At 47.8% G+C, this 20784-nt stretch overlaps 2 long non-coding RNA genes across 2 annotated transcripts; both read left to right on the top strand.

Moving 5' to 3' along the window:
• Positions 1–7182: 7182 nt before the first annotated feature.
• On the top strand, positions 7183–9887 carry LOC139701751 (uncharacterized). The gene is made up of 3 exons (XR_011704262.1): positions 7183–7684; positions 7954–8050; positions 8734–9887. It is a non-coding gene; the product is annotated as an uncharacterized lncRNA (long non-coding RNA).
• A 96-nt stretch (positions 9888–9983) lies between these two features.
• On the top strand, positions 9984–17328 carry LOC139701830 (uncharacterized). Its single transcript, XR_011704427.1, has 2 exons — positions 9984–14186; positions 15739–17328. It is a non-coding gene; the product is annotated as an uncharacterized lncRNA (long non-coding RNA).
• Positions 17329–20784: the final 3456 nt, after the last annotated feature.

Genomic DNA, 20784 nt, shown 5'->3' with positions numbered 1-20784 from the left:
TTGGCCCCTTCCCAGGTAGAGGGGCCCACACATGGGCTGGGGTTGGGGGGCATGGTATAGCTGTCCCAGATGGCCTGGGACTCACCCATCAGAAGGCAGTGGATGTGCTGCGGAGCTTTCTGTTTCTCCCAGTTCAGGTCCTCAGTGGTGACTGGACAGGCCAGTTCCAGAAGTGGTGGCAGCCTCAGAGGTCCCCCCTATTGATGTGACGGCAAAGGAAACTTTCATTTCTGTGGCCTACCCGTATTCCCCATGGATGAGCATTTCTTCCTTGGCAATGGCTGTCCCGCTCTGCCTACAGCCACCTTCTCACACTGGGCCTTCTTTGGCATCCATTTCCCTGCAAATGCCATGATCTTGTTATTTTTTAGTGCTGAGTAATATTTCATTGTGTATAAATGCCACATTTTTAATCCATTCATCTATTAAAGGGCATCTAGGTTGGTTCCACATTCTAGCTATTGTGAATTGTGCTGCTGTAAACATTGATGTGGCTGTGTCCCTGTAGTATGCTCTTCTTAGGTCTTTTGGGTATAATCCAAGAAGGAGAATAGCTGGGTCAAATGGTGGTTCCATTCCCAGCTTTCCAAGGAATCTCCATACTGCTTTCCAAATTGGCTGCACCAATTTGCAGTCCCACCAGCAATGTATGAGTGTACCTTCCCCCCCCACCCCCCACCCCCGCCCCTGCATCCTCGCCAGCACTTATTGTTGTTTGACTTCATAATGGCTGCCTTTCTGACTGGAGTGAGATGGTATCTTAGGGTGGTTTTGATTTGCATTTCTCTGACTGCTAGAGATGGTGAGCATTTTTTCATGTATTTGTTAATTGATCGTATGTCCTCTTCTGAGAAGTTTCTGTCCAAGTCCTTGGCCCATTTGTTGATTGGGTTATCTGCTTTTTTGTTGTTTAACTTTTTGAGTTCTTTGTACACTCTAGAGATTAGAGCTCTATCTGATGTTTGAGGGGTAAAAATTGGTTCCCAGGATGTAGGCTCCCTATTCACCTCGCATATTATTTCTCTTGCTGAGAAAAAAACTTTTTCAGTTTGAATTCGTCCCATTTGTTGATTCTTGGTTTTAACTCTTGTGCTATAGGAGTCTTATTAAGGAATTTGGGGCCTGCCCCCACGAGATGAAGATGAGGACCAACTTTATCTTCTATTAGACGCAGAGTCTCTGGTCTGATTCCTCAGTCTGCCGTCTTGAAAGGTACCTAAACACGCTCCCCGAGGGAAGAAGCCCCTCATCCCTGGAGCCACCATCCCACCTGGGGTTTCTGACAGGAAGAAGCCCAGAGCCCCCACCTCTGCCAGCTGTCAGTAGTTTGGACACCTGGGATCTCCAGGTCCAGGGGTAGCTCCATTCCCACCGTTGATAGCAGGCCCCCCAGCCTGGGCAGCCCAACCCACTCAGCCCTTGGTGCTGACAGACGTAGAAATCCCACCGTGGGGGCCCATGCCAGCACCCACACACATTCTGTCATGTATGACTAAAAAAAATAAGTAAAAATTTTTAAAAAAGGTGGCAGACTGGAGCTGTCTACTGCTGAGGCCCTGTGAGTACTGTTGGGCTTTGGGCCCTGGTGAGAGAGTAGGAAGTTCCTACTGGAGTCAGATGGAGGCCCCAGATGTGGGGGAAGGGGGACTGTGAAGTCATAATGGTGTTCATGAGGGTGGCCCCCAAGGGAGCCACTGGCTGCAGAGCCAAGCCTGCCAAGGTGCTGGGAGAGGGCCTGGGAGGAAGGGCCAAGGAACAGTTGGCAGGCTGTGGAAGAGGGGGACACAAAGTTTGGAGGTAGGAGGGTGTCTCTGGGAGGAGAGAGCAGCGCCCACCCACTTTGGGCGGGGAGGCAGTGCTGGGGTGGTAAGGCAAGGTCTGGCTGAGGCCCACTGATGCCAGAGGCTTGGCCCCTTCCCAGGTAGAGGGGCCCACACATGGGCTGGGGTTGGGGGGCATGGTATAGCTGTCCCAGATGGCCTGGGACTCACCCATCAGAAGGCAGTGGATGTGCTGCGGAGCTTTCTGTTTCTCCCAGTTCAGGTCCTCAGTGGTGACTGGACAGGCCAGTTCCAGAAGTGGTGGCAGCCTCAGAGGTCCCCCCTATTGATGTGACGGCAAAGGAAACTTTCATTTCTGTGGCCTACCCGTATTCCCCATGGATGAGCATTTCTTCCTTGGCAATGGCTGTCCCGCTCTGCCTACAGCCACCTTCTCACACTGGGCCTTCTTTGGCATCCATTTCCCTGCAAATGCCATGATCTTGTTATTTTTTAGTGCTGAGTAATATTTCATTGTGTATAAATGCCACATTTTTAATCCATTCATCTATTAAAGGGCATCTAGGTTGGTTCCACATTCTAGCTATTGTGAATTGTGCTGCTGTAAACATTGATGTGGCTGTGTCCCTGTAGTATGCTCTTCTTAGGTCTTTTGGGTATAATCCAAGAAGGAGAATAGCTGGGTCAAATGGTGGTTCCATTCCCAGCTTTCCAAGGAATCTCCATACTGCTTTCCAAATTGGCTGCACCAATTTGCAGTCCCACCAGCAATGTATGAGTGTACCTTCCCCCCCCACCCCCCACCCCCGCCCCTGCATCCTCGCCAGCACTTATTGTTGTTTGACTTCATAATGGCTGCCTTTCTGACTGGAGTGAGATGGTATCTTAGGGTGGTTTTGATTTGCATTTCTCTGACTGCTAGAGATGGTGAGCATTTTTTCATGTATTTGTTAATTGATCCTATGTCCTCTTCTGAGAAGTTTCTGTCCAAGTCCTTGGCCCATTTGTTGATTGGGTTATCTGCTTTTTTGTTGTTTAACTTTTTGAGTTCTTTGTACACTCTAGAGATTAGAGCTCTATCTGATGTTTGAGGGGTAAAAATTGGTTCCCAGGATGTAGGCTCCCTATTCACCTCGCATATTATTTCTCTTGCTGAGAAAAAAACTTTTTCAGTTTGAATTCGTCCCATTTGTTGATTCTTGGTTTTAACTCTTGTGCTATAGGAGTCTTATTAAGGAATTTGGGGCCTGCCCCCACGAGATGAAGATGAGGACCAACTTTATCTTCTATTAGACGCAGAGTCTCTGGTCTGATTCCTCAGTCTGCCGTCTTGAAAGGTACCTAAACACGCTCCCCGAGGGAAGAAGCCCCTCATCCCTGGAGCCACCATCCCACCTGGGGTTTCTGACAGGAAGAAGCCCAGAGCCCCCACCTCTGCCAGCTGTCAGTAGTTTGGACACCTGGGATCTCCAGGTCCAGGGGTAGCTCCATTCCCACCATTGATAGCAGGCCCCCCAGCCTGGGCAGCCCAACCCACTCAGCCCTTGGTGCTGACAGACGTAGAAATCCCACCGTGGGGGCCCATGCCAGCACCCACACACATTCTGTCATGTATGACTAAAAAAAATAAGTAAAAATTTTTAAAAAAGGTGGCAGACTGGAGCTGTCTACTGCTGAGGCCCTGTGAGTACTGTTGGGCTTTGGGCCCTGGTGAGAGAGTAGGAAGTTCCTACTGGAGTCAGATGGAGGCCCCAGATGTGGGGGAAGGGGGACTGTGAAGTCATAATGGTGTTCATGAGGGTGGCCCCCAAGGGAGCCACTGGCTGCAGAGCCAAGCCTGCCAAGGTGCTGGGAGAGGGCCTGGGAGGAAGGGCCAAGGAACAGTTGGCAGGCTGTGGAAGAGGGGGACACAAAGTTTGGAGGTAGGAGGGTGTCTCTGGGAGGAGAGAGCAGCGCCCACCCACTTTGGGCGGGGAGGCAGTGCTGGGGTGGTAAGGCAAGGTCTGGCTGAGGCCCACTGATGCCAGAGGCTTGGCCCCTTCCCAGGTAGAGGGGCCCACACATGGGCTGGGGTTGGGGGGCATGGTATAGCTGTCCCAGATGGCCTGGGACTCACCCATCAGAAGGCAGTGGATGTGCTGCGGAGCTTTCTGTTTCTCCCAGTTCAGGTCCTCAGTGGTGACTGGACAGGCCAGTTCCAGAAGTGGTGGCAGCCTCAGAGGTCCCCCCTATTGATGTGACGGCAAAGGAAACTTTCATTTCTGTGGCCTACCCGTATTCCCCATGGATGAGCATTTCTTCCTTGGCAATGGCTGTCCCGCTCTGCCTACAGCCACCTTCTCACACTGGGCCTTCTTTGGCATCCATTTCCCTGCAAATGCCATGATCTTGTTATTTTTTAGTGCTGAGTAATATTTCATTGTGTATAAATGCCACATTTTTAATCCATTCATCTATTAAAGGGCATCTAGGTTGGTTCCACATTCTAGCTATTGTGAATTGTGCTGCTGTAAACATTGATGTGGCTGTGTCCCTGTAGTATGCTCTTCTTAGGTCTTTTGGGTATAATCCAAGAAGGAGAATAGCTGGGTCAAATGGTGGTTCCATTCCCAGCTTTCCAAGGAATCTCCATACTGCTTTCCAAATTGGCTGCACCAATTTGCAGTCCCACCAGCAATGTATGAGTGTACCTTCCCCCCCCACCCCCCACCCCCGCCCCTGCATCCTCGCCAGCACTTATTGTTGTTTGACTTCATAATGGCTGCCTTTCTGACTGGAGTGAGATGGTATCTTAGGGTGGTTTTGATTTGCATTTCTCTGACTGCTAGAGATGGTGAGCATTTTTTCATGTATTTGTTAATTGATCCTATGTCCTCTTCTGAGAAGTTTCTGTCCAAGTCCTTGGCCCATTTGTTGATTGGGTTATCTGCTTTTTTGTTGTTTAACTTTTTGAGTTCTTTGTACACTCTAGAGATTAGAGCTCTATCTGATGTTTGAGGGGTAAAAATTGGTTCCCAGGATGTAGGCTCCCTATTCACCTCGCATATTATTTCTCTTGCTGAGAAAAAAACTTTTTCAGTTTGAATTCGTCCCATTTGTTGATTCTTGGTTTTAACTCTTGTGCTATAGGAGTCTTATTAAGGAATTTGGGGCCTGCCCCCACGAGATGAAGATGAGGACCAACTTTATCTTCTATTAGACGCAGAGTCTCTGGTCTGATTCCTCAGTCTGCCGTCTTGAAAGGTACCTAAACACGCTCCCCGAGGGAAGAAGCCCCTCATCCCTGGAGCCACCATCCCACCTGGGGTTTCTGACAGGAAGAAGCCCAGAGCCCCCACCTCTGCCAGCTGTCAGTAGTTTGGACACCTGGGATCTCCAGGTCCAGGGGTAGCTCCATTCCCACCATTGATAGCAGGCCCCCCAGCCTGGGCAGCCCAACCCACTCAGCCCTTGGTGCTGACAGACGTAGAAATCCCACCGTGGGGGCCCATGCCAGCACCCACACACATTCTGTCATGTATGACTAAAAAAAATAAGTAAAAATTTTTAAAAAAGGTGGCAGACTGGAGCTGTCTACTGCTGAGGCCCTGTGAGTACTGTTGGGCTTTGGGCCCTGGTGAGAGAGTAGGAAGTTCCTACTGGAGTCAGATGGAGGCCCCAGATGTGGGGGAAGGGGGACTGTGAAGTCATAATGGTGTTCATGAGGGTGGCCCCCAAGGGAGCCACTGGCTGCAGAGCCAAGCCTGCCAAGGTGCTGGGAGAGGGCCTGGGAGGAAGGGCCAAGGAACAGTTGGCAGGCTGTGGAAGAGGGGGACACAAAGTTTGGAGGTAGGAGGGTGTCTCTGGGAGGAGAGAGCAGCGCCCACCCACTTTGGGCGGGGAGGCAGTGCTGGGGTGGTAAGGCAAGGTCTGGCTGAGGCCCACTGATGCCAGAGGCTTGGCCCCTTCCCAGGTAGAGGGGCCCACACATGGGCTGGGGTTGGGGGGCATGGTATAGCTGTCCCAGATGGCCTGGGACTCACCCATCAGAAGGCAGTGGATGTGCTGCGGAGCTTTCTGTTTCTCCCAGTTCAGGTCCTCAGTGGTGACTGGACAGGCCAGTTCCAGAAGTGGTGGCAGCCTCAGAGGTCCCCCCTATTGATGTGACGGCAAAGGAAACTTTCATTTCTGTGGCCTACCCGTATTCCCCATGGATGAGCATTTCTTCCTTGGCAATGGCTGTCCCGCTCTGCCTACAGCCACCTTCTCACACTGGGCCTTCTTTGGCATCCATTTCCCTGCAAATGCCATGATCTTGTTATTTTTTAGTGCTGAGTAATATTTCATTGTGTATAAATGCCACATTTTTAATCCATTCATCTATTAAAGGGCATCTAGGTTGGTTCCACATTCTAGCTATTGTGAATTGTGCTGCTGTAAACATTGATGTGGCTGTGTCCCTGTAGTATGCTCTTCTTAGGTCTTTTGGGTATAATCCAAGAAGGAGAATAGCTGGGTCAAATGGTGGTTCCATTCCCAGCTTTCCAAGGAATCTCCATACTGCTTTCCAAATTGGCTGCACCAATTTGCAGTCCCACCAGCAATGTATGAGTGTACCTTCCCCCCCCACCCCCCACCCCCGCCCCTGCATCCTCGCCAGCACTTATTGTTGTTTGACTTCATAATGGCTGCCTTTCTGACTGGAGTGAGATGGTATCTTAGGGTGGTTTTGATTTGCATTTCTCTGACTGCTAGAGATGGTGAGCATTTTTTCATGTATTTGTTAATTGATCGTATGTCCTCTTCTGAGAAGTTTCTGTCCAAGTCCTTGGCCCATTTGTTGATTGGGTTATCTGCTTTTTTGTTGTTTAACTTTTTGAGTTCTTTGTACACTCTAGAGATTAGAGCTCTATCTGATGTTTGAGGGGTAAAAATTGGTTCCCAGGATGTAGGCTCCCTATTCACCTCACATAGTATTTCTCTTGCTGAGAAAAAAACTTTTTCAGTTTGAATTCGTCCCATTTGTTGATTCTTGGTTTTAACTCTTGTGCTATAGGAGTCTTATTAAGGAATTTGGGGCCTGCCCCCACGAGATGAAGATGAGGACCAACTTTATCTTCTATTAGACGCAGAGTCTCTGGTCTGATTCCTCAGTCTGCCGTCTTGAAAGGTACCTAAACACGCTCCCCGAGGGAAGAAGCCCCTCATCCCTGGAGCCACCATCCCACCTGGGGTTTCTGACAGGAAGAAGCCCAGAGCCCCCACCTCTGCCAGCTGTCAGTAGTTTGGACACCTGGGATCTCCAGGTCCAGGGGTAGCTCCATTCCCACCATTGATAGCAGGCCCCCCAGCCTGGGCAGCCCAACCCACTCAGCCCTTGGTGCTGACAGACGTAGAAATCCCACCGTGGGGGCCCGTGCCAGCACCCACACACATTCTGCTGGCAGCCAGGCTGCAAGTCCACTGGAGCAACTAGTCCATCAGCCTCTGCAGCTGCTACTCAGAGGCCAGGGACTGTGAACAGTGTTTGTCCCAAGAACAGGCAGCCCCAGTCAGCATGGGACAACCAAGATTCATCCCCCTTAATGCTGCCAGTGTCAGTTGCCTCAATTGCAACTTGGAGGACAGATTTGTCCCCAGTTCTTCCATCTCCCATGGCAGAAATGGGCATCTGCTAAAAAAGTAGAGGGACCCCCCAAACCAGAGAACACCATGGGGCAAGTTTGGGATAGAACAGCTCCAGGGCCTGCCCCTAGGCAGAGCACCACCATGAGGACCAAGGGAGAGAAGGCAAAATACAAACCAGGGTAAGCAACCACTGATGTTTGTGCAATTCATGCCATCCCCCAAAGCCTGACCGTGCAGAACCCCTGAAGCTCTCCTGGGAGGAACCATCACCACCTTCAGAAAGGCCACCTTGACTTGTAAGTTTGTCCCCATGCAATCTAGGAACCTGGGAGCCCAAACTAGCTCCCGGATCTCATGTCTGTCTTTGGGGTTCTGTTCATCTCCTCCCCAAGTGAAGGAAAGAGAAGCATGAGACAGCATTTACAGGGTAAATGGGGCTTCGACATATTCAGCGCCACTAACTAGACCATCCCTATAGTGGTCACTTTACAGGGGACAAAAACCAACTCTGTTCTTGGAGCCACGAGGGCCACTCCTTTAAGTGACAAAAGGTGCCCCCTTACAGGAACCCTGAATTCCACCTCGGAGCATCAATACCTCCATGAACCAGGCTGCATATATTTACAGAGGGAATCATATCACCCATTTCCCTGGTGGTAAAGGTGAGGCTCTGGGAAAGGACATGAATTATGAGTTAGTCAAGGTCCTGCCTGGAAGAGCTGGGACTGGAATTCTGGAAATCTGGCTCCAGAGCCTCATGTGCAGAACCCTGCAGGGGAGGCCAGATGCGGGGAGCTTGGAAGGGGGGGACCCATCAAGTTGGGGTGGGGGGCTCAGAGAAGAATGAAGAGATGGTTGTGGCTGGGGAATTCGTCCAGAGGGGGAGACCAATAGGAGAGGGAGGGGATCGAGTGAGGGGACTGCATGAGCAAGGCCAGGCAGCGGGTGTGTGTGGGTCAGGCAGAGGAATGACCTGTGAGCAGCTGGGGGTGCAGGGATGGAGGGGGACAGGATTCAGCAGGAAAAGAAGGTTGGGCCACACCATGGAAAGAGCCAGGTCTGGCAGGGAGACACCACCCCTCCCTGCTCCATCCTCCAACTGTCTTTGAGTCTGTGCCACCCCCAGCACTGAATAGCTGAAGATGGAGCCCCCTTAGAGCACAGGGTACCTGTGGGGCCCCTGTGCATGGAGCAGAGATGACTGCCTAAAGGGTGGTGAGGATTTCAGGGCATTTTATCCCCTACTGTGTTCTGTGACGTTAACTAGGTTAGATGTCATGTGACACTACAAACCCTGTTCATATAAGACAGCAAACTTAATATGTGTCTTCTTATTGCTCCACAGATCATGACTCACCTTCTTCTCATTCCCTAAGAAACAATATTGAAGTTAGACCAGTTAATTACTCTGTAATGGACTGAACAGTTGGAATAGAAGGAAGAGTTCCATGTTTTGCATTCCAAATAGAAAGCTGTGCCTTGGGCTGGGCTGTAGCTCAGTGGCAGAGTGCTTGCCTAGAATGTATGAGGCACTGAGTTCAATCCTTAGCACTACAAAAAAAACAAAAAAAACAACTAAACAAAGAAAGGCATGCTGTTGATCTAAAACTGTTTAAAAAAGAAAGAAAGAAAAGAAAAAAAAAAAGCTGTGCCTCTTGAATAGTTAGTCCCAATGAGAATGCAAGGGAAATGTTCATAAAGAAAATTAAAGTGCTGCTCCAGGGCATATGTGAATGATAAGAAAGCAAAACAGCTGATAGGGATAAAGTTTTCATAGTCTGGAGAACAGATGAAACAAACCACATTCCCTTAAGCCAAAACCGCATCCAGATAAGGCCAAAACATTAGATTTTTCTGATGCCAAGAGAAGGGAGAAAGCTCCAGAAGAAGTCTGAAGGTGGCAGAATTTGGTTCATGATGTTCGAGGCAAGCGGCCCATCTCCATATAAGACAAGTGCAGGGTGAAGCAGCAAGTGCTGATGTAGAAGCTACAGCAAGTCATGAAGAAGATCTTGCTAAGCTATCTGATGAAGACGCGATATGGTTGAGTTTCTCGGTGTCCCCAAAAAGCTCATGGGTGAGACAATGCAAGAAGGTTTAGAGGGGAAATGATCCTGTTATGAGAGCCTAAAGCCAATTAGTGAATTAATCCCCTGGCAGGATGAACAGGTGGCACAGATAAAATGGGGTGCCCACACCCTCCCCAAGCCTGGAGGTGTAGGCGCCACCTATGGAGGAGTCCAGTTGAGGGTGGAAGCGAACAGCAGTCATCCTCAACGTTCCACATTAGGGTTCCACATTGGAGGTTCCCAGCAACCAGCGGCATCCCTCTGCGGGCAGGGCATTCATCGGCGAGCCTAGGCGCCCTAAGGCCCTTTGGGGAGTCCAGTTGAATTGGTGGCTGCATGGAACTAGGCGTCCAAATAGGAGCATCCTCATCCATTGGCGGTGGCGGGAGTCTGCTTCCAGTGCAGTGGAGGTGTTGGCAGCATTGCTGGTGGCCAGATCGGGACTCCAGTGGCCACAGTGTGGAGCTCTGGCTGTGGCGACAGCGACAGCGTAGGACAGCGGGCCTCGGAGTCAGAGGGCGACCAGAGGATGGGGTGCCCTGTGCTGTGGCTTCCCCAGGCCACTTGTCTTGCTCCTGGCAGGGCCTGCTTGCTCAGGAAGCAGGACACGGCAGGCGGCGGTACCCACACAGCCTCTGAGGACCTTATGCTGCGCACGCAGGTGGCGCCTGGCACCGGCCCTGAGCCCCCCGGGTGGCAGCTCGCCCCACCCCGGGTTCGCCCTGCCCCTCCCTGGGTTGCGGCCTCTGCGGGGGGAGTAGGCCCGCTGCCAGCCGGGGCAGCCTTTGGAGAGGACACCCACCCTCCCCAGCGACATCTCTCCTGGGCTGTGGCCACTGAGAGCAGAGGCAGTGGGGGGTGGGGCTACAAATCTTCCCCCTCAAAGCGCATCCCTGGGGCGGGACAAGAGTGGAGGGCATAGATGGCAGAGGGAACCCCAAGACGTGCCGTCCTTGGTCTTGGTCTTCTGCCACCCTTAGACAAGGAAATGTACTTTAAAAAAATTAATTAGCTCTAATTAGTTTACGTAACAGCAGAATTCACTTTGGTTCATTGTACAGAAATGGAGCACAGCTTTTCATTTCTCTGGTAGAACACGATGTAGAGTTGCACCATATGTGCAGTCCTGCATGTACCTAGGGTAATGATATCCCTCTCATTCCACCCTCTTTCCTACCCCATGCGCGTCCCTCCTATCCTTCCCCTTTGCCCCAAGTTCCTCCATTCTTCCCTTGCCCCCCTCATTATGGATCAGCATCCACTTATCAGGGAGAACATTCAGCCTGTTGTTGTTGAGGATTAGCTTTTTTCACTTACATAATATTCTCCAACTCCATCCACTTACCTGCAAGTGTCATAATTTTATTCTCTTTTAAAGCTAAGATTCCATTGTGCACATATACCACATTTTCTTTATCAGTTTAGCTCTTGAAGGACTTCTAGGTTGGTTCCACAGTTTACCTACTGTGACTTGAGCTGCTATAAACATTGATGTGGCTGCATCACTCTAGTATGCTGATTTTAAGTCTTTTGGGTATAGATTGAGGAGTGGAATTTCTGGGTCAAATGGAGGTTCCATTCCATGTCTTTTGAGGAAGCTCCATACTGCTTTCCAGAGTGGTTGCACCAATTTGCAATGCCACTAGCAATGTATGAGTGTACCTTCCCCCCACATCCTCACCAACACTTATTGTTGCTTGTATTCTGGTTAACTGCCATTCTGGCTGGAGTAAGATGGTCTTAGAGTAGTTTTGATTTGCATTTCTCTAATTTCTGGTGAAGTTGAACATATTTTCATATATTTGTTGATCGACTGTGTATCTTCTTCTGTGAAGTGTCTGTCCATTTCCTTAGCCCATTTATTGATTGGGTTATTTATTCTTTGGGTGTTGAAGTTTTTGAGTTTTTTATATATCCTGGAAATTAGTGTTTTATCTAATGTGCGTGTAGTAAAGATGTTCTCCCACTCTGTGAGCTCTCTCTTCATATTATTGTTTCCTTTGCTGAGCAGAAGCTTTTAAGTTTGAATCCATCCCATTATTAATTCTTGATTTTATTTCTTAAGTACAGGGTCTCTGGTCTAATTCCTAGGTCCTTGATCTACTTTGAGTTTTGTGCAAGGTGAGAGATCGTGGTTTAATTTCAGTCTGCTACATATGGATTTACAGTTTCCCCAGCACCATTGTTGAAGAGGCTATCGTTTAGCTAATGTATGTTTTCGGCACCTTTGGCAAAAATGAGATAACTACATTTATGTGGGTTTTTCTCTGTATCTTCTATTTTGGACCATTGGTCTACATGTGTATTTTGGTGCCAATAGCATGCCGTTTTTGTTACTACAGATCTGTAGTATAGTTTAAGGTTTGATATTGTGATGTCTCCTACTTCACTCTTCTTGCTAAGGATTGCTTTGTCAATAAGGATTTCTCTGTGTCTATTTTTCCAAATGAATTTCATGATTACTTTTTCTATTTCTATGAGGAATGTTATTGGGATTTTAATTGGAATCACATTAAATCTGTATAAGGTTTTTGATAGTGTGGCCATTTTGACAATATTAATTCCATGAGGGAGGAATTGGAATCAGGTACCTGCTCAAAAGGGGACGGATCCGATAGCCACGCCCACCTCAAAATGGCAAGGAATGCTTTCCAAGATGTAGTCGGTGTGCTTCCAGAGCCGGGGTGTCTGGTGATGTCAGGGGAACCGATGGCCTTGTGCTGTGGGGAGGTAGCAGCTGAGTGACCTGCGTGGGAGTGGAGCGGAGTCTCGGCGGTCTGCAGATGTGTTGGTAGGTGGTTCTGCTAAGGCGCTGGCCGAGTCTTAAGTGAACTGCAACTTTGGCTTTGGGTCCTGCTCGGACACTGAGGCCCGGAGTCCTGCGCAAGGTCACAGCGCTGGTCATTTCTGTAGAGAGAAGCTGTACAGGGGCCTCTAACACTCTCAAGAGATGCAGAATTCCTACTAGGAGAGATCTGGGTCACAGAGCAACACAGATGCTGCTTCCCTCTGGTCCGCCATCTTGAAAGTCTTTTCAATTTCTTTCTTTAGTTTTCATTGTATAGGTCTTTCATCTCTTTTGTTAAATTTATACCCAAATATTTCATTTTTGAGGCTATTGTGAATGGGATAGTTTTCCTAATTTCTCTTTCAGAGGGTTCATCACTAATAGATAGAAATGCATTAGATTTATGGATATTGATTTCATATCCTGTGACATTGCTGAATTTGTTAATATTAGAAGTTTTCTGGTGGAGTTTTTTTGGATCCTCTATGTGTAGAATCATGTCATCAGCAAATAGGGATAGTTTGAGTTCTTCTTCCCCTATTCCTATCCCTTTAATTTCTTTCATCTACAGCTCTGTCGTGTAGTCTAAGCTGTAGTGGAGTTTAAACAGCAGTATAGTTTAAACTCTGGCTAGAGTATCAGGGACTATGTAGAGTAGAAGGTGAGAGAGGGCATCCTTGTCCTGTTCCAGTTCTGAGAGGAAATGCTTCCCATCAGAAATGCACTTTGAGGATGAAGAGGTCCTAGTTCCTCTGCTCTCTCCCCCCACAGCCCAGGTGGGATGTCTCTTAGGAAGGTGGGGGTCCTCTCCCAAGGCTGCCCCACCTGGCAGATGGCCCAGTTCCCCTGCAGAGGCCACATCGGGGATGGGGCGAGCAGCCACCCGGCGGGCTCATGGCCAGTGCCAGGCGAGGCAGGTGTGGGCAGCCTAAGGTCCTCAGTAGCTGCCTGGGTATTGCCACCCCCCTCGTGCTGCTTCCTGAACAGGCCGCTCAGCCAGGACCAAGACTCAGGGCCTGGAACAGCCACTGCAGAGGCCATTCCAGCCTCTCGTCGCCCTTCCACTCTGAGGCTCACTGCCCTGCGCCCTCGCTGCCGCCGCCAGCCTGGAGCTCTTCACTGTAGCCATCGGACTCCCCACACGGTCGCCAGATGCCACTGCAGCAGGATTCCTGTTACCCCAGCAGGATGAAGATGCTCACCACTGGACGCCTCTGTGTCCTCAGCCCCGTTTCCAGACTCTACTGGTGCTGCCGCCACCGTGCAGCAACCAAACTCCCAAACCCCAGCTGGACGATGATGCTGCCCACCAAGGGCCCAACGTCAATGCCCTTCACCCCCCGCCATGATGCCTGACTCCAGTGCCCCATGCCGGCTCCCGGATGAAGCTGCATGTTGCTGCTGCCACCACCAGACTCCATCATGGACGCATGACAGTGATACTCAGCACTGGATGCCCACTTCACCCACTGCAGCCAGACTCCTGTGGCACTGCAGGAAAGAAATGATCATGGCAGCATCCCTCTGTTGTCACCACAGCAGCTTCTGGACTCTTCTGCTGCCACCACCACTGTGAGTATGCAGCAAGGGATCTCCCAAACAGCAGCTGGATGCCAACACCTCAGCTGTTGCCACCCCCACGCCAACTCTCAACTCCGGACCTCCCTCGCCTGATGCCCTACGCCTGAAGCAGCTACATGTTGCTGCTGCTGCCACCAGATGCTACCACTCCATGAGGCCTCTTCAGTGATCCCATCCCAAAGATGCTGCTGTGCTGCCCAAGACCACAGAAGCTGGGAAGTTGGGCAGTCTCCATCCCAGTCACCTCATCAGTGCCCACCGCTTGCCGCCTGCCTTTCCTCCCCCAGGACCACCCACCAGTCCTTCTGGGCCTTTGAACAGGAGTTGTGCTGACTCAGGGAACTCATCCAAGGAAAACAAGTGAGTACTTTAAACAAAGGTTGCAGTCCTCACAGCAGGCAGTGGGCGGGGCTAGGTGGGTCCAGCCTGCTGGTGAGGGGGCAGAGGTGGAGCTACTGGCCTCCTCTGGACCTTGACCCTGTGGGGCAAGCTGGAGAGGGATCTCTGGCTGCTCTGGGAGCCCAGCCTGGAAGCAGCTTCCTAACTCACCCTCACACTCCTCTCTGAAGGGGACTCTGGTTTCCAGAGAAAGCCATCTGGGCTCTTGGGCTCTGGGCAGTGGTATGAGCCAGACTGGACAGACTCCACCCACCTGGACTTGGGGAAAAGCCCCCTCTTGGGAAAATACCCTCCTAGAACTACCAAACTTAGTCTGACATTGGCTTCTTTCATGAGATTATCAAGAAAGGAAAAATATGTTACCTAGTTTTGTCTTGCAAAGGGTAGTGTGGGGAGAGGCAAAGGCATCAGAGTTGGTAGAGCTGAATTCACGTCCCTTTTAACTGGGTGACCTTGTCCAGGGTCCAGAACTAGGTACAACCTTGGTTTTGCATCTGGTAAAACAAAGATGGTGAGGATGATAAGCTATCACCATCTGTCATAGCTGGAGACCTCATGCGTGGTTCATAAATCTGACTATTCCAATAACTGAAGAAAATGACAAAGAAGGCACACAACCACACAGAAGTACCTTTTCAATAATCCGGGCGTGGCTCTGTGAACGTAAGGCCCATGGAAAGACATAGAGCCACTGGAATTCTTTATTTTTACATAGGAGACACACAAGGGGAGTTTCCATAGAACATTTTATCCCAAAAAGGGCAAAGGGGTCGGAATACAAGGGAACAGATGAGTGTAACTCAACCCCAGTGGGTGATGCCTACACCTGGAGCCATGCCTTGTTATCTGAGCTGGGGTGACGCCCACATTACTGCAACCTGGCACTGCCCTGCCAGACTGAATGCAGTAATTGTTCAGAACCCGGTGCATCAGGGCTTAAAGGCGTCTGCATCCAAGGCAGCTCCCGACAATAAGCCATGGGCAAATCAAGTTGTTCTGCACTACCTCACCTTGGGAGCCAGGTAGGCATTCAGCAATATTTCCATGCAGAAATATATTCTCAGACTAAAGGTGACACACCTAGAAGTGCACCTTTGGATGACAACTGACCTGTGAGGTAGGGAGTTGAAATTTACATCATGTTTTTAGAGGAAATAATAATATATGGAAGGTCATAAACCAAAGCATGAAATGTTGGGTCAGGCTCATGGAATTAAAAGCTGTTTTCAAATTTGTTTAAAGTTACATTGAGATAAATCTATGTAGTTCAAACCTTCCAGGATATCCCCCACCTCTGCCGCACACACAGGGAGCAGTGTCCACAACTTTTTTACTCCTCTTTACAGTATCACCAAATGTATGTGTGTGTGTATACACACACACACACACACACATACACATATATATACTTGCACACATATACATGATGTATTATGTAATATTTTGTTCTTTTTGGTTTGTTTTTAGACTGTCTGTAATAGAATCTCATATACATTCTTTTGCTCCCCTTCAGCTGACCGTCAGGAAGAAGGAAACACCAGAGAAGCTTGAGGATCAGAAGGACACTAGCCCTTCTCTGGTCACCCTGGAAGCTGGCTAGCCTGCACACACCAAAGCTTGAGGAAACAGCAGCCCTGCTTCAGCCACTTGAGGGCTGGCTGATCAATGCAAGGAGGAAAATAAACTAAGCAACAGGATAAATGGACTGTTTCATCCTGTAAGAGGGCTCCCATACTGTGGTGCATTGCCACCCCTTACTTCTGTCATATACACAGTCCTTTCCTTGGTCTTTACTACAGGACTGACAACCACCAAACACATAGCTAACCCATAATGGGGGGCGGGGCAAGGGAAGATGGGAGGGACTTTGGATTGGGCAGAGGGGAGTGTGGGAGGGGAGGGGATATGGGAGTGGGAAGGATGGTGGAATGAGGTGGATTGTATTAATCTATGTACATGTATGATTGCAGGAATGGGGTGACTGTGCACTGTGTCTAACCAGAGAAATGAAAAGTTGCCTCCATTTGTGTTTAATAGTCAAAATGCATTCTGCTGTTATATATAACTAATTGAAAAAAATTCATAAAGGTCTAAGGCTTAAAAGGAAGTTTAGACACTTTAATGGTCATATAAATATGTATACTTTTCTTATATAAAATTTAAACTTATTAATTAAATTGAAAAAAAAAAAAAAAAAACAACTAGCACATGTACTAGTTCAAACCTGAAAGGGCATTAAGGCTTGGGAACCAAGCTCACTCTTTGGAGGATGGTTTTTCTATTCTTGGTGGATTCAAAAGTTTAATTGACATAGTATGGATTATGCTATTGTTTATTGCTTTCATATTTGTCTCCCCTTTACAATGAAACTATTGGGTCAACTATAGAAGCAGCTGTTAGAGAGAGGGGGGGCAGGAGGAGGGAAACATGGAGGGAGAAATTAAGATTATGGCATTATATAAAATTTTAAGCCTAGAAGATGATGTTTTTTGATTTAAAGGGTTAAATAATGAGCATAGAGGGGGTAACGATGTATCACAAATACTCCAAATAGTCCAAATGATGTAGTGTCCAAAAGATCCCCACCTTAATTGTAATATATAAGCCTTTCTCCTAGTAAACAAGATTTTTTTTTTTTTTTTGAAGTCAACAGGATTTCTAGAGAGCTCATTGTGGTTTAGCTCCTCTTTATTGTAAAGGTCAGGTTTCTCTTTCTTGTAAAAGTTAGGTCTGCAGGGCTGGGGTTGTGGCTCAGTGTTAGAACACTTACCTAGCAGGTGTGAGGCACTGGGTTTGATTCTTACACCACATAAAAATAAAATAAGGTATTGTGCCCATCTACAACTTAAAAAAAAGTTATGTCAGCAATCAAACTTGTTGATGTACAAAAGTTACTCTTTCTCTTTTCTTAGTAAAATCTTGTGAAACCTCTGTCCAATCTAAGAACATGGAAGAAAAAGTAACTATTATGTTAGCCATTGTGTTGTGTAACCATTCACTGAGTAGAAATCCCAGAGAACTTCCATACCTGGGGTCCAGGGATTTTTTGGCATTAGCCCCTCTGGATTACACCAGCTTAAATAAACCTTGTTCCTGCACATTTCTCAAGTGTCCAGCCTCCTCTGTCCTACATCAATACCTGCTTGAAATGCTAGAATGTCCCCATTCTTGAAGGACACTCAGAGACATTCTCTCTGGCTCTGCCACAGTATGAATTCTATCCAAAGATATTAATCACAAAAAACTAAAGGGAGATTACACTATAGTGACCTCCTGGGGGGAGATTCAGTGTTGCATGATGAAACTTGTATACATATATTGAATTGCTATGATATACCCTGTAAAGTATAGAAATGATACATCTGAATAAACATGTTTTGTGAGACATTGAATGTCATGTTTGCATTTGGGGTTGTTTCTAATATTATGCTGTAATAATATTTAATGATGTGATTACATTTTTTTAAATCTGAAAATAAATCAGAATTTTGTACAGTAACATTGTTAGTAAAGGGGATATTTTGGTGATTAGAATTTTTGCTTTCCTGTTAAAGCTAACTTGTTGAATTAAAGCTTTGCAGCAGACACCAACTCCATTAGAACCTCAGTCTGGTGAAGCCACAGCGTGGTGCCTGACCAGGGAAGTGCCCATGTGTGCCTGGTTCTTTGCCACCTAGTAGATAGGAGCCCTGACCCAGGGGGGTGGGACCTGCATTCCTGCCCCCTTACTTTCTCATGTTGGGGCACCTTGACTGCTGTGCTCTGCTTTAATCTCTCATCTGTGAGAATATTTGTCCAATGTGCCACGGGGCTGTTGAAGATCCGTGATGAAATTTATGAAGTTTAACGAAGTCTGGCTGGTTTATAGCTGAGGAGTGGCGCACCCTGCCAAAGCTGCCTATGTGACTGCCCTCTACCTGCTTTCCTGTGTGGTCCCTGTGGAAGGCAGGGACACTCCTGTTCATCTGCCATGCAGCCTGCCAGTTTCAAAGGGTGAGAGATGTTAAGTAGCAGTGAATTGTGAGAAATGAAATGCAAGCCAATATCAGGGCAAGGTCATGGGTTTTCCTTAAGTTACTTTTAAGGTTTTCTTTAAATTAATTTTAAGGCAAGTGGGTACTCAGATAATGCAGGAAAACAACAAGTATACAAATAAAGAGAACAAAAGGAGCCAAATAAGAAATACATCAAAGGTTTAATGGGGGCTATTCCTAACTCTTGACAGGGTCAGTTGAGGTCATTGTAAAGCTAGAATTGATGGACACAGGTGTCCCAATTCTCACATTAACATAGGATTGACTCGTAAATAACACTCCCCTCCCTAGGTGGACACCATGACAGTTCTGGAAAGGACCAACTAGAGCCCAAAACTCTACCACCTGACATGAAGGAGTTGAACCCTGATTGTCAAATAGTGCTGAAGGTGGACCCCAGCTCTCAGGGCACCCCTAAAACACCAATCCATTTGGAGACAGCATTGTTCCATTTGTCGTTCTCGGCTGGGAGAAGACCCACTCAGGAGTGCTCTTTGTTTGAGCCTTACTCCACTTTTACTTATAATGAAGCTCTCCTGCATGGCTTTTTGAGTCTGTAATTTCTCTTTTTTTGGAACACAAACACTGAGGTTTGGAGCTTCAACTCCCCACTCTCCTGGAGTCCCTTGTCAACCCTAGCAACCTGCATCTTGGTGTACCATTGCAGTAAGATGAGTTCCTTGTTTGGAGCTAAAGTTTTATGGCAACAAACAAGGCATCCTATGAATCCATGAGTGGTGATAGTAGCAGAAGCTTTATGAATAGGGAAAGAACATTTACATTTGGAATTTGTATTTACTCCTGTGAACCACCATGTTTCTGCTAGTGTTTGTGAGCAACTCTGCCATCTCCAGGACTCTGTGTCAGCTTGTTATCAGCAGGAGGAACATGCACCAGTGGAGTAGCTAGGTCAATCCAGGTAGGAAGGAGCCCATGTTCTGCCCAGGCATACACTTCCTTTCGGAAATGTGGGGTGATAACGGGATTCCAGAATGTGGGTCCCCAGTTCTAGACCATACTTCCAATGGGAACTTAAAAATCTCTTCACACAGAAATCATTAGGCTCAAATGGTTTCACCAGCAAGTTTTATCAAACGTCTAAGGAGCAAATAATTTCATTCTTACACAAAATTCTCCAGGGTACTGAAAAAGGACATTCCTTATTTCACATGAACATTAGGCCACTCTAATAAACATGGGTGCAAAATTCTTCACTAAACATTAGCAAATCAAGTGCAGTGTAGTAAATGTGTTTTTTATCACTGGTCCCAGAAATGCTATACATAATTGTATCAAGGGGAAAATACATACACACATACATTTATCTGAGAATGAAAGATTTAATATGTGAAAATCAATGTGATCCTCCATCTCAATAGAGTGAAGGAGGAACATGATATGGTTTTCTCACTAGAGGCAGAAAAGCACTTCATGCTAAGTGACATGCAGGGCATTAGAATAAAGAGCTACTTCCCTTTTCTGTTCCAGAGCAGCTTCAAAAGTGCTAACCACTCTTTGTAAGGCTGGTGGATATTTTAGGGATGCAGGTTGGGCAGTATGAAGGGTTCATTCTTACAAATCCATACTAAATCGATATCACTTTGACATCTGTTTAAATCTGTTCACATAACTTGGAGGGAATCTGGTGATGTAACAAAATGTAGAAAAAAGAAATGCTTTGGAAAGGAGGGGGGGAGCTAGTCCTGGGTAGGCATCGGCATCCACATTTTGAACTGCTACAGCCCATCAGTCCCCCTGACTATCTTCAGCCTTGGCCTTTGGACGGGGCCAGCCCAGCAGCATGGGCAGGTGGGCAGGTCGACAGGGCACTGAGGCCAGGAGAATCTTCTCGAAGAAGAAGAACTTGGTCACAGGTCTCCATGGACAGGAGCAAGGCAGAGAAGAACCAAGACAGTTTCTTCTCCAATGCAAATCCCAGCAGCCACTTCCTCTCAGGCTTCTCAGACCAGATCTTAATTGGAATCCTCTCTTTGCTGAATCCATGGGAACCCACAGACTTCATTTGGGGCAGGCTGCAAGCTGGGCTGAGGCATAAATCTGAGCTCTGGGACACACATTGGTACTATTTCCTGGGCAGGGATGGCAGTGTCCCCTCTGTTACCCAAGGAAGGACTATGGTCCCTGTGGGGCAACAAGTTCCAGACAGGAGTGGGGTCTCTGTAAGCTCTTTACACATCAACTTTGCTCAATTTATCTTAACCCTAAATTAAAGAATATATTTAACTCCTTAAAAAAAGGGAAATTCTCTTCTAAGTACCTGGAGAAGACCAGGGAGGCTGTGGTATTTGGTCCAGTGAGACTGTTGGCTTCAGAATCCTGCCCCGGGTTTCACTGGGGCCATAGGATGGAAGTGAAGATGTCAAAGGCCAGAAGAAACCCTAATATACACTTCCTAAAAACATGGGACCTACCAGGTTCTGAGTACTTTCTCAGACCCAGTCTCATACAACCCTTTCAACAAACCTGGGACATAAGAAGAACTATAACTGACCCAATTTTATAGA

This window comes from Marmota flaviventris, chromosome 14, assembly GCF_047511675.1.
Source record: "Marmota flaviventris isolate mMarFla1 chromosome 14, mMarFla1.hap1, whole genome shotgun sequence".
NCBI lineage: Eukaryota > Metazoa > Chordata > Mammalia > Rodentia > Sciuridae > Marmota > Marmota flaviventris.
The sequence above is the reverse complement of the archived record's forward strand: the minus strand, read 5'-3'. Positions and strand labels throughout refer to the sequence as shown.